This window comes from Mya arenaria, chromosome 7 (assembly GCF_026914265.1).
Source record: "Mya arenaria isolate MELC-2E11 chromosome 7, ASM2691426v1".
In the NCBI taxonomy this organism is placed as follows: Eukaryota; Metazoa; Mollusca; class Bivalvia; order Myida; family Myidae; genus Mya; species Mya arenaria.
In genome coordinates this window covers 14,514,126-14,525,981 of record NC_069128.1, presented here as the reverse complement: position 1 = coordinate 14,525,981, position 11,856 = coordinate 14,514,126, and the positions used below count along the sequence as shown (strand labels likewise).

At 32.9% G+C, this 11,856-nt stretch overlaps 1 long non-coding RNA gene across 1 annotated transcript; it reads left to right on the top strand.

Annotated features, from left to right (window-relative positions):
• Window positions 1–262: 262 nt before the first annotated feature.
• Window positions 263–1,404, top strand: LOC128239833 (uncharacterized). The gene is made up of 2 exons (XR_008261940.1): window positions 263–609; window positions 948–1,404. It is a non-coding gene; the product is annotated as an uncharacterized LOC128239833 (long non-coding RNA).
• The last annotated feature ends 10,452 nt before the right edge of the window (window positions 1,405–11,856 follow it).

Here is an 11,856-nt window from a genome sequence, read left to right as displayed (position 1 = left end):
GCTGCCGAGAATGTCAATGATTTGTTGCGACCATTAAGATAAATATTTACAGCACGAACATCGCTTAAAAAGTGTAAAATATAATTAATTTATTTTTATTAAACCAAACATTGATTCAAATTGCAAAATACTCTCATTCTCAACTATTATTTAAGTCTGCTTAACCCTTTCGGCGCCAAAGTCGCATAATTGCGACAACTAGGCTGACCGCCAAAGTCGCATATTTGCGACAAAACGATAGGGTAGTGTTTTCGCTATTTTTACGCTCAAATATTATTACAGAGCCGAGTGATTTCTACTTTCGATTCAGAACGAGGCTTTTTCATGTTACTTCCGCATTCTTAAATAATTTTTCACGTAAAATTGAATTAATTACAGTCTTCTAAAGTGAATTAAAATCGCAGAGCGATCTGGACAATTCAAGATGGCTTCCAGGAAAAGGAAGCGGGCTTATACTTGCAAGGAAGTGCTAAATACGATATGTTATGACAGTAATAGTAATATTCCGGACATCGAAATTGGATTCGGATATGTCAAATGAAAGTTCGGATGACGATATTAGTGAGAAAACTGTTTCAAATCCGTCATCCAGACCACAAACACCTTCAGGTTAGTTTGAATAATGCTTTTTTTCTGTTATTATTGATGTTTTATCCCCATGAAAATGTCAAATATACCATAAATAAAGAAATAAGCACTTGGCAGCTAAGTAATTCAATATAATATATATAAAAGAAGACTAAATTTAAAAAAAATATATGGATGAAACTTTGCCCAGTAGGTTGAGAGGTTGGCGGTCGTTTTTTTATGATATCTTCAAATTCGTCTGTTTTTGAGTTCTGGCTGCTTATTTTGATCAAATTCTCAATTTATAATGCAGTTTGATAATTAAACATATGCCTATATTGATTTATGACTGTTATAGAATTATTTATTATTTATTTAAGACCACGGACAAGAGGTTGAGGGGACAAGGTAGAGCGATCGGGAGAGGGGAATATTCGAAAAGAAGAATCATCGACCAGATTGTGCAGTGCGAAGTGACAGACAGACTCCTGGATGGAGTATAAAACAAACATATTTTAAATGCAATGAGTGCAACATTCCTATGTGGGCAGCCCGTGTCATTCACACAAACAAGAACTTTCAGGAAGCTGGACGTGTGGTCCATAATGTTGATGCATAACTATCTAGATGTGTTGTTTGTACACATGTAGATTTGTTTATAAGCAAAAATGTTTTCATTTTAACATAGTCATTTTTTCTATTGTATAAGAAGTAAAGAAAGGATATGTACACAAATGTAATCACTAAATATTTATGAACTTAATGACATTTTTTCATTTTTTTAAATTTATTATGTAATTTATTAAATATTTTGTATAATAAAATTTCAAAAAATCATATTTCTTTTGATCTTATGTTTAATATATTATTTAATTAATTTACTGTGAAAATTTGAAGAGAAAAGCTTTATAAATAAAAAAGTTATGGTCAAGTGAATAACCTTGGTAGAATTCTCTTATACTTCCAGGAATTAATTTGGCACTGAGATGAACTTTTGACTATTTATTTGGCGCCGAAAGGGTTAAGCTAAAAAAAGGTATTTTCATTTAATCATATATTAGTTTAGTCCAAGAAAACTTGTTAAAACAATTTTGATAATATGACCGGCATTGCCTTTTTTTCTATACACTTAATCGGCTCTATATATAATAACCGCTTTTAAAAGGGAATTATGACTAGACCGATTTGCTTTACTAAATTTTGTCAGCGATTGTGCATTTTGTAAAAAGAGTGTAAGATTGTATAAGAAAACAGACGAGAAAGGCAGGCCCAATGGAGATGTACGACATCTGCTGCTAAACAGCATGTTTATGTTTTGTACAGAAATGGCACCTATTGAAAATAAACATAATGTACATGCCATGCATATGCGTTTAGGAAATATGTTTCACACTAACTTACTTTGGGATATATCGTGATAGTTTTAAGTGGTAACTGTATCACATTTTGAGTAAATCAATTTTAAGATAAAAAAAACTGTTAGGTCTACTCCTCGCAAAATTGTGAATGTTAACTGGTCGAATTTGAATAATGTTTGTCCTGATTAACAATTATTTTTCAAACTTGAACGAACTTTAACTATGCATATGTTTAATACACACATATATAACTGATTTTCCCAATGAACCACCGAAATATTTTATTTTAGCATTAATAACAACCTTGCGGATATTTGATAATTGTTTTCTAGACATATACCGAAGTTACAGGAACTAGTCCTATCAACATTGAATGGTTAAATTGTTGACTGAAGCATATAAGTACCCTGTTGTAAAACATTGTTGTAACACATACGAATTTCATGGCAAAAAGTGTAAGGTGAGTAATCCTTTAAGACATTTAAACGAGCATATTTATATAAACAGTGATAATATTATATTTGTTTAATTCAATTCTGCAGAATTCATGACTATAATAATAATGATGAGAATGAAGACAATATTTTAAATAGTCCACTAAAAACCGAAATTTTTGGATCGCAGTGAACAGGTTAAATATGCGAGAATGTGAACTTCAATTGCAAACAGCTACCTGGAAGCTCTGATAGTTATTGAAATGTCCTTACACATTCCCAGCAAGTTGATATTTGCTTAGCTGTTTAATTTATCATACGCAATTGTTGAACTCAGGTATAACACATTGCAACAAATAAATGTTTGGATTTAAGTTTACTAATGCAATAACGAAGCTGCAACGATATCAGTCCGCAATATAAAACGTTTTTTTTCAAATAATTCATAGGTTTTGCTAAGTATATGATAACGTAAATTACCCGAACATAAATATACATGGTTGAGTATACCGGAAACGTATCCGTTCCTTGACTTACCTTGCCTTGGACACGTATTCAAAAATCAAGCCGTTTGAAGCCACACATACTTATAGCCTCGTGTCAAACGTGCTCCTACATTACAATAGTTGGTTGACAATTTAATTCAAATTTTCAGTAATATATTTTCATGAGTTCAGTCACAGTCCTTTGTAAGCTTACAAAAACTGAATTGCACTTTGAACTCTTGAAGGCTGCAAGGAGTATTACATGGCGTGGAAGGAAACACACTTTGGCAGGGAACCTGGAGTCCGGCTGGACTGTTTGGTACTCTCAAACAACATTAAAGGAGACATGTCGTTTAGGGTCTATCCACTCGGTAAGGTACAATGTGTCTGGATGCATTGTTTTGGAAAGCAGCAGTGAGTGACTCTCATCGTCCGGAAACGTTAACACTGGGCAGTGCACCAGGAGTGTTAACCGACAGTTGGGGACAGCGAGCAATAAGGGTGACATGTGGTTGAAGAATCAGCCTACAGTGCAGGGTATCTGGAGTCTGGTGAACAGTTTGGACGATTGATGAAACGTTTTGGACATTAAAACGATCTATAACTTTATACATGTTTGTATAACATTTGGGCGTACCTATTCATATATCATTGTCGAACACCTGTTAAACTATGTCCTCAGACACACGGATCGTTTTGACCTTATTATACATTTGTTTGTTTTTTGTCATCCTTATAGGTTAAAACCCCTTGTATATAATTAGAGCAATGTGTGAAAAGAAAATATACTGCAACTCTCCATGTTCCTGTTCTCGCGGAATAACATATTTAGAAAACAATGTTGTACACATTGAATTGTGCCTGATCGCAAAAGTATTTCGTAAAAGAAATCCCACATCTGGGGGAAAAACCGCTACCCGTTTGATTGTACTGCTTTTAAGAATCATGAAGGTTTAAAAACAGTTTATAAACAAATTAGGACGAATATGTGTTAACAGCCGTTGGGCTGATACTGGCTGTTGGTGTCAGACAGTTTGTTCAACTAGAGGAATTGTGTCAACAATTAACATCCATCGAACGTTGTAAATAAAGTATGGCGATGCAAAAAAAAAAAAACGGCAGATTGTTCCCACCTTCCGCTTAAAACGAGTTGTTACGTTAAGGGAACTTAGTAATAACACGCATAATGAGCAAGGACGCTCTAAAGGATGAGAAAGCAGACTCAAAACTTACATAAATGGACCTTTCTTTTGTAGCTTTAATTATTTTAAACACTATCTTTTCAGATGAACAATACAAAATAAGCATACTCAAAGTACATGGATAATGCATAATGTTGTTCAAAAAGTATTGACAGAATTGAGAAGAAAGCTGAAAGCTTATACAATGTATCTTTTCTGTCGGTCTAACAAACTGCTATTAACATGTTAAAAATGGTTGGTGTAAACTACTTATTGGAGTGTTTAGTAGTTACAACATGGGATATTGCAGATTATTATGAATAGAATTGTAAATTGTAATGAAGTATGGCAGTGGGTAGTAACAGGGACTAGACGTTAAAAATATGTATGAAATAAAGTAAGTTAAAGTGAACGAGTGGTTGGGAAAGTAGAAAAATGACATATCAAGAAGTAGATGTTAGATGAAAGTTGTATTTGTTAGATGAGGTTGTAAAAAATTTATCTGTTTTGACATCAATTTTATAAGAACAATTGTGCTTCTGGTAAATTGCTTGAACATATGTTAAATACATGCGATGTGAGAACTTCATGGCAATACATTATAAAAAGACATACAACGTCAAATACTATGAAACAACACATTTGCAATTCAATTTGTTACGCCAATTAACTGACATAAATGTCATAAATGTTAATAAACTAGGACATATTCAATATTTGAAAGCTATTGAAACTAAATGAAATCCGGGAAAAGGTGCATGTCAGTGACACAAATAATGATCGGCTTTAGGGATGACATTGCAAAATACGAAATAAAGACGCACGCAAAGATTGGACCGTTTGAAACCTTAACTCGTACGGTTGCGTCTTTCTGCTAGGCACGGAGTTGGTGTCAAACTGAGCCCAACAATATGCAATAAAACAGCGGTAATTTAATGGCATATTTAAGGTCAGACAAAGACCATTATATACTTTAGATGTCTTAACACATTTATAGAACACACTGTCAGATTTATCAAAATACGAAGGGTAACCTTGAAAATATGGATAGTTTATGTTTGAGCTTTTGGCTACTGAGCAATAATATAATTTTTGCATATATCGTATTTGCTTCACAAATTGAACAGCAAAATAATTTGAACAACTGGAGAAGAGGATGGGTTGGGCTGGGTATATTCATTTGGGTTCGAGATTGTGTAACACTTTCCGTACACATATTATACACATATTAATTCTATGATTTCATGAAGTTGACCATCCCTTTATATATAAATAGTATGTAATCTTGTAATCACGAGTGAAATATATGTATTTTTGAACGTGCCTATTCATTATCTTTATTGGCTATATTTATAAAAAAATGTGCCAATTTTCTTTCCATGAAGTAATTAAATTCTTATTATTGTCTTGTTTATTACACTTCTGATATTCTTAATAATATTTGAATACATTGTATCAATAAATGACAATGAGCAATGAACTCATACACAATTTGTTTCCTGTTTTAAATGATAATCATCGCAACTTCATAAAAACGAATGCACTCTCGATATATTATACTGACAACATGCAAACTTATTGCCTCCAAGCATCAGAAATGTGTTTCTTATCAGTGGTTTTACCTAATAACCTGTCGACATGTAGATATATTTAAATATATTATTCTGGATACATATTATGTACTTGAAAGTATGTCGAAACTTAACAAATCAAATGTTCTTTGCAACGATTCATTCATTTTTTAAGTTTTCTTCCATAATTTCCCCCCAGTTTTTGACAGTATCAATATGTAAAGCAACCCTGTCTAGTAGACACATATCAACAGATGAAGTCTCAAAAAATCATATGTGAATCATTGTTCCCATCATTTGGCATTATGTTTCATGTGAGAGTATATGACGTGTTGATGTATTTGAAGAAATATCCAATAATAGTAAGTACATGAAACGAACAAAGGTTGGCATAATAAAACAATGAAAACTACAGGAACTATCCCATTAGTCGAAATTCAGAAAAAAAACACTGTCAAGAGGCACAAACGACAATTGACTAGAAACACAAACGTATAAACACCACATACAAACCACACACTTATCATAATATCTTTACAGATATACGACGTAAATACCGCACTGGAACGGTAAGTAAAGCACGAGTTCACTGGAATAGAGTCAACGAGGGTATAAAAATGGTTCCGTTCACAAATTATACACATACCATTTCTTTGAATAAAACTAATTGTCCATCCTATTATACATTGCTGGTACGTTTTCTGGTAATAATTTTTGTCTTGGAAAGCTTATAGTTTTACTATCGTTATCAGATATTTTTATTGTGTAATTGTGCAAATTTTCTGCTCATGTATTAATAAATTTCTTATTCTCCAATGCCCTAGTTAATTATATGATAATCTTAGATTAAGTAAACATATTGTTACAGTTCCTCAATATGATATCCATATATATGACAAAGAAATTTGACAAACAACATATTCTTTTAAATTTGCTTAAAAATCATCAGTATTTATATGAAGATAGATTATTCCTATTTTTTCAACAATGCAATTTCAAAATAAACGTAGTAAAGGCCTGAATGCAAATCACATGTCTGTCAAATGTGTATTACACATTGTTTGCTAGATTTCACTGAAACAAACAAATTACATGTATGCCTACATTTCTTTTTTATTATGTATCTCTATTTTTATGATTTATTTTACAGAACTCTGATGAGCTCATTTTCTTACCTTGATACGTAAAAAACGATTGAAGAGCAAAAACGTTCCTTTGCCAATTAAAATGCCATTTGTTTTGATGGCCCCATCACAACATTTCTGCCATCTTCTTCCCATTAGAGTATTTCATTATTATTGAGTACGCGCGTATAGGTTTCAATTAATTGTAGGCTGCTTTTTCGTAACATTTTACATTGTACACTTTCGGGATACTCGATCACCATTCACTTGTAATTTTATTCATCGTACGTTAATTAAGTGAATTCAATATCTTTTTTCATATAATTGAGCAAAAACATGTATCGTCTGAGAAATTGTTTCTAAAAACAGCTATTTGGAATGGGTCAGGTAGCAAGAGTGATTGCCCCTATATTGAGAATGGTGGTTCGAAATCCTGCAAATGTATGTTTTCATGCAATTGAATGGATTAATCTCAATAAAATGCTATACAGATGAGAAATCATACCCTTCAAGCTAATTTCTGTTTTATTATCTTCGTTTTACGGGACAAAATGGAAGCTGTAACAAATGAATGAAAAAAGAAAATTCAGTGCCAGATAAAGGGACGGGGAACCGGGACGTATTAAAACTATCAGTCACCGTTTCGATCCAGGTTCTAATCAGATGCCGGTATCAGTAATGTTAGAGTGATGGACTGTTAATATACAGTGCCTAACCGGTCATATTCCTGTTTGGCATATATTTGTTTTGTCCAATATTTATTCAGCGTAATCATAATTATGTTTTCTTCAATATACCCAATTTCTATCATTATTTAAGTAAGTCATATGATTTTAATGAACACTACTACAGACTAATTAAAATGTATTACTTATACCCCATCTTGTTTAGAGCAGATCACTCACACTCTTTTCTAGAGGTTACGTCTCTTCTATATACAGCGAAAATAAAATTGATAATGCCCATAGTCATATGATTTTAATGAACACTACTACAGACTAATTAAAATGTATTACTTATACCCCATCTTGTTTAGAGCAGATCACTCACACTCTTTTCTAGAGGTTACGTCTCTTCTATATACAGCGAAAATAAAATTGATAATGCCCATAGGGTAAGTGATATTGTCTGACCGATGCCATATTTGAAATGTATATATATCATTGACAGAGCCGCCAATGCTAGAACGCTTGTATTCATCGTCGTTCACATCTCTGAATTCAAATATATGGTAAATATTTTGCCGGATTTGGTAAGTGTCTGTATATGGAAAAAACATAATTAAATCTACAAATTGTTTATTCGAGCTAGAAACATGAGATCACAAAGACTGGCGATTGTACTGTAATCTTCGATGGAGATAAAACACTGATGTCCTGATCGGTTAACATCTCTTCTATTCGCCTATTGTTACAGACAAGCGAGTATGTTGAGTAAAACTATTGTCAGATTTATGTAATACGCTTAATGTTTTTAGTTGATGTACTTCGTCGATATCAATAGACAGATTTTCGAAATACTTCGCTAGAAAATGTTGCTGTTTAATTTAAAACTCATTTGCGAATACTTCGTGTAAAAGTGCTAGTTGAATCTAAACTTTGCTAGGGAAAACTATCCGTATGTATATGTATTTGTACACTAATTGATCCTCTTCTAACTATAAGGAAATCTGTTAGACAGTAAATTCCGTAAAATCTCATATCACACAAATTTCAACCATAACCCGGTAGACATAAGTATCACATTGTGGTCTTTATCGATGGGTTAAATATGTTATAGGGGTGGGACTGATTTCGTGTTTCGTATGAAGACAGTTAAACAATGCCTTTGGGAGGTAGACGTTATTATAGAATATTTCTGTTTGTAAAATCATTTTGAGACAGTGTGTTCGTTGTCTTCTCCCTGTAAAATGAGTATACATAAATAGCACGTGGATATTCTTACAAATCAGGATTACGATTCCATTTCACGGAATTGCCATTGTGATAACCCTTTGCGTTTATAGCTCGCCGACCTTCGAAAAAAACAGCATTAGATTGTAGAATGGCAAACTGTTTATTCTCCATAATTGCATGAGAAAATATCAGTGTGAGAGGGAAATAAACCATATAGTGCATGCGATTGCAACTTTGAACTGTTCTCTTTGTTGTCAACGTCTGCGAACCAAGGTGATGACAATATAAGCGTGCAATGACCAGGCTTTGATATACAAATACGAAGTATCCGTGCAGTCCTAACTTCCAATTCTAAGTTCGTTGGCGTCAACAACTGTGCTGATATCGATGTTATGGGGATAAAGCCAAAACCGAGAATGATCTGACTGTTTTCACCAATGTCTTCAACTGATATATATTGTTATAATTTACGCCGGATTTAATTAGCAGTTTTTGGCATAACCGAACAAGATCGACGATATAAAGGTTTCAGCCTCCCTTAGCATCTTTTATGGTATTGTCTATTTATATCAAGCATGCTGAACAGAATTAGCGCAAATCATCTGTAACGAAGTTATTATCAACTAGTTACTATTTGAGCTAGCATCTTATTGTGTAAAAGTAAAATGTCTGTCGTTTATGTTGAACTGCTTTGTAATAGCCGCTAACTACTTTCTTATCGCTGAAATATGTATTGCTGTTTGAATTACATGTTTTCTGTCTTTGTGTTGCCTTTATTTAAATTACACTTATTTATTGGACTAATATTTAAATCATAAATGTATTTTATCTCTCTTGATGTATCTTGTATTTTTAATGAAGCCTATAATCTTATTGCAACCTATGTATTAACACTGAACATGTGATATTTTGATCTTGAATCTATTCAGGTCTTTTGTTTGTCTATTATTGGATAATTTATTATGTCGGAAAATAGCTAGTGCTATTTATGTTTATTAAAACCGACTTTAAATAAAGATTGTCTTATCTTATCTTTTCTGGCTGTTAAAGGTATAATCACTGAGTCCAATTCTACATGTGGCTGCTCACTAGTTACAATTTTACCATGTTTGAGAATTTATTGTCATTTGCTCATAAAGTTTTATCATTCTGCATGATAATGACTCTGGCAAATTCACACGCAATTGCAGCGTTTAACGACAATTTGTTTTCTGTAGTCAATGACAACATGTCATTTACAGGTAACAGGGACATGAGACTGCCTACAAACTATAATATTTTTATTTTATAGTTCAAAAACTTATGTTTAATGGCTAAAAGCGTTTGTGAAGCTGTAAGAAAAATGACATTTTCTGCAGTTTTCCAGACAATTAAGTTTTGTTCTGCTGTGTGTTATCTTTTGTGAATGGATTGAAAGCATTGATTAAAAATATCAGCTGATTCTAAAAAAAATATGTGAAAGTGCAGCTTTAAACCTGTGACCTGTGACTTGCAGAATAATGCTAACATGATAAGATAATAGTTTGGTGGCGCTTATGTTCTTATGTCTGGTTTGGATTGATATTGAATTATCAAAATGCAAAACGTTTGACTATAAACGTATTGCATAAATTTCAGCAGTTTCTAAAACTTTTATTTGTTTTCCACATTTAAACACTTCATGGCTAGTGGGCCGATGTTTATATGAAAAACAACACCTGCCCCACATTTTGAAAGGTATTTGTTCATTTAATCTGTTGAGTTTTTTTAAAGAACAAAGTATAATGGAGCACTAGTTTAGTGGCTACGATGGAGTCAGTTTATCTGGCTTGGCTACGGAATTGATCGGTTCGGCCTTGGTTCACCTGATAAATTATAGGCCTTGCCAGATAAACTTTCTAAATCCACTGCACTGAGCTATTATTATCGTCTACAGGGAAAATGGCACCCCATAGAATATTTCAAATTTACAAAACACATTAAAGAGACATCTATCACTAAAAGGCAACATTAACGTTAGCAGAAGAAACCCATAATCCACTTCAGTTTTCCATTACACAATTAAGGCATCAAAGATATCTTTCAATATTGAGCATAACATTAGTGGTGAATTTCATCTTCAAAGAGAGTTTATAAAGATGCCTTATCTATATTTTATTATCTGTGCGAAAAAAATATTAAAAGCTCGGCTAAATAACTTTGTTGTGTTCTGGTAGTCGGAAATATACAACCGGAAAACAAATAGCGCGAATGTAATTTTTTATCTATATTACACAAGACTTGCCTCTTTTATAAATATATACGCTATTTACTTTTTATAGCTTTTTTGGTTTACGGCGAAAATGCAACAGCAGTACTCATTAGACATGAAACAAATTTAGACAACAACATAATTTACCTGTTTTCTTATGACTTGTTTTTTATATTAAAATGTGTAATTGGTTAAATGGTAGCATATTTCAAAAACAAGCATTGATCATATATTTCTGCCTTAAAAAGTACGTGTCCATCTTTCTTACTCTCTGCTCGTTGAAAGTGCAAAACAAAACACTCTAGCAGAGGAAAACCATAATCTGCGTCGAATTTCCTTATACAGTTACAATGAGTACGTCGGAAGGCAACTTTTTGCTTAAAATAAAGACTTCAATCAAAGATAACTTTTGTTTTACTAAACCATTTTAAATGAAACAAAGGGCATTCTATGCCGCTTCAAGCACCGCCTTCGTTTTATTAACGGAGTTTGATAGGGTGATTAGTTTCATCAAACACTTCGAAAACCTGTCTCCAAAATAATGTTTTGACAGTGGTCCGTCAGACGGCCGTATTGTGTAAAGTGTTTTAAAAAAACTAAACCCTCAATCAAACTCCGGTAAAAGGCCGAAGGCGGGGCTCCGTAAGCGGCGTAGACTGCGCTATATTTCCTTTAAAATGGTGAAGAAATAATGAAGTTACCTTTGTTTAATGTCTTCATTCGCTTTCTGACGTAGTATTTATGACGCAATTTATCACGTGGTATACACACACTGAGTTATGGGGAACTATTTACGAATTTGTAAAACAGGAGAGTCCACACTCAACAGAACAAGAAATAAACCTGAAGATTCCTAAAGGTCACGAGTGCAGATTATGGTAGAGTTATATAATTTTATAGATGTGAAATGGTAGGGTTTTCATATACACATTTGTTTCACCATTTACAGAAAGATTTAATTCTGAAAAAAGGCACGTTGGAATACAAATCATAAGTATCTATTCAGGATTA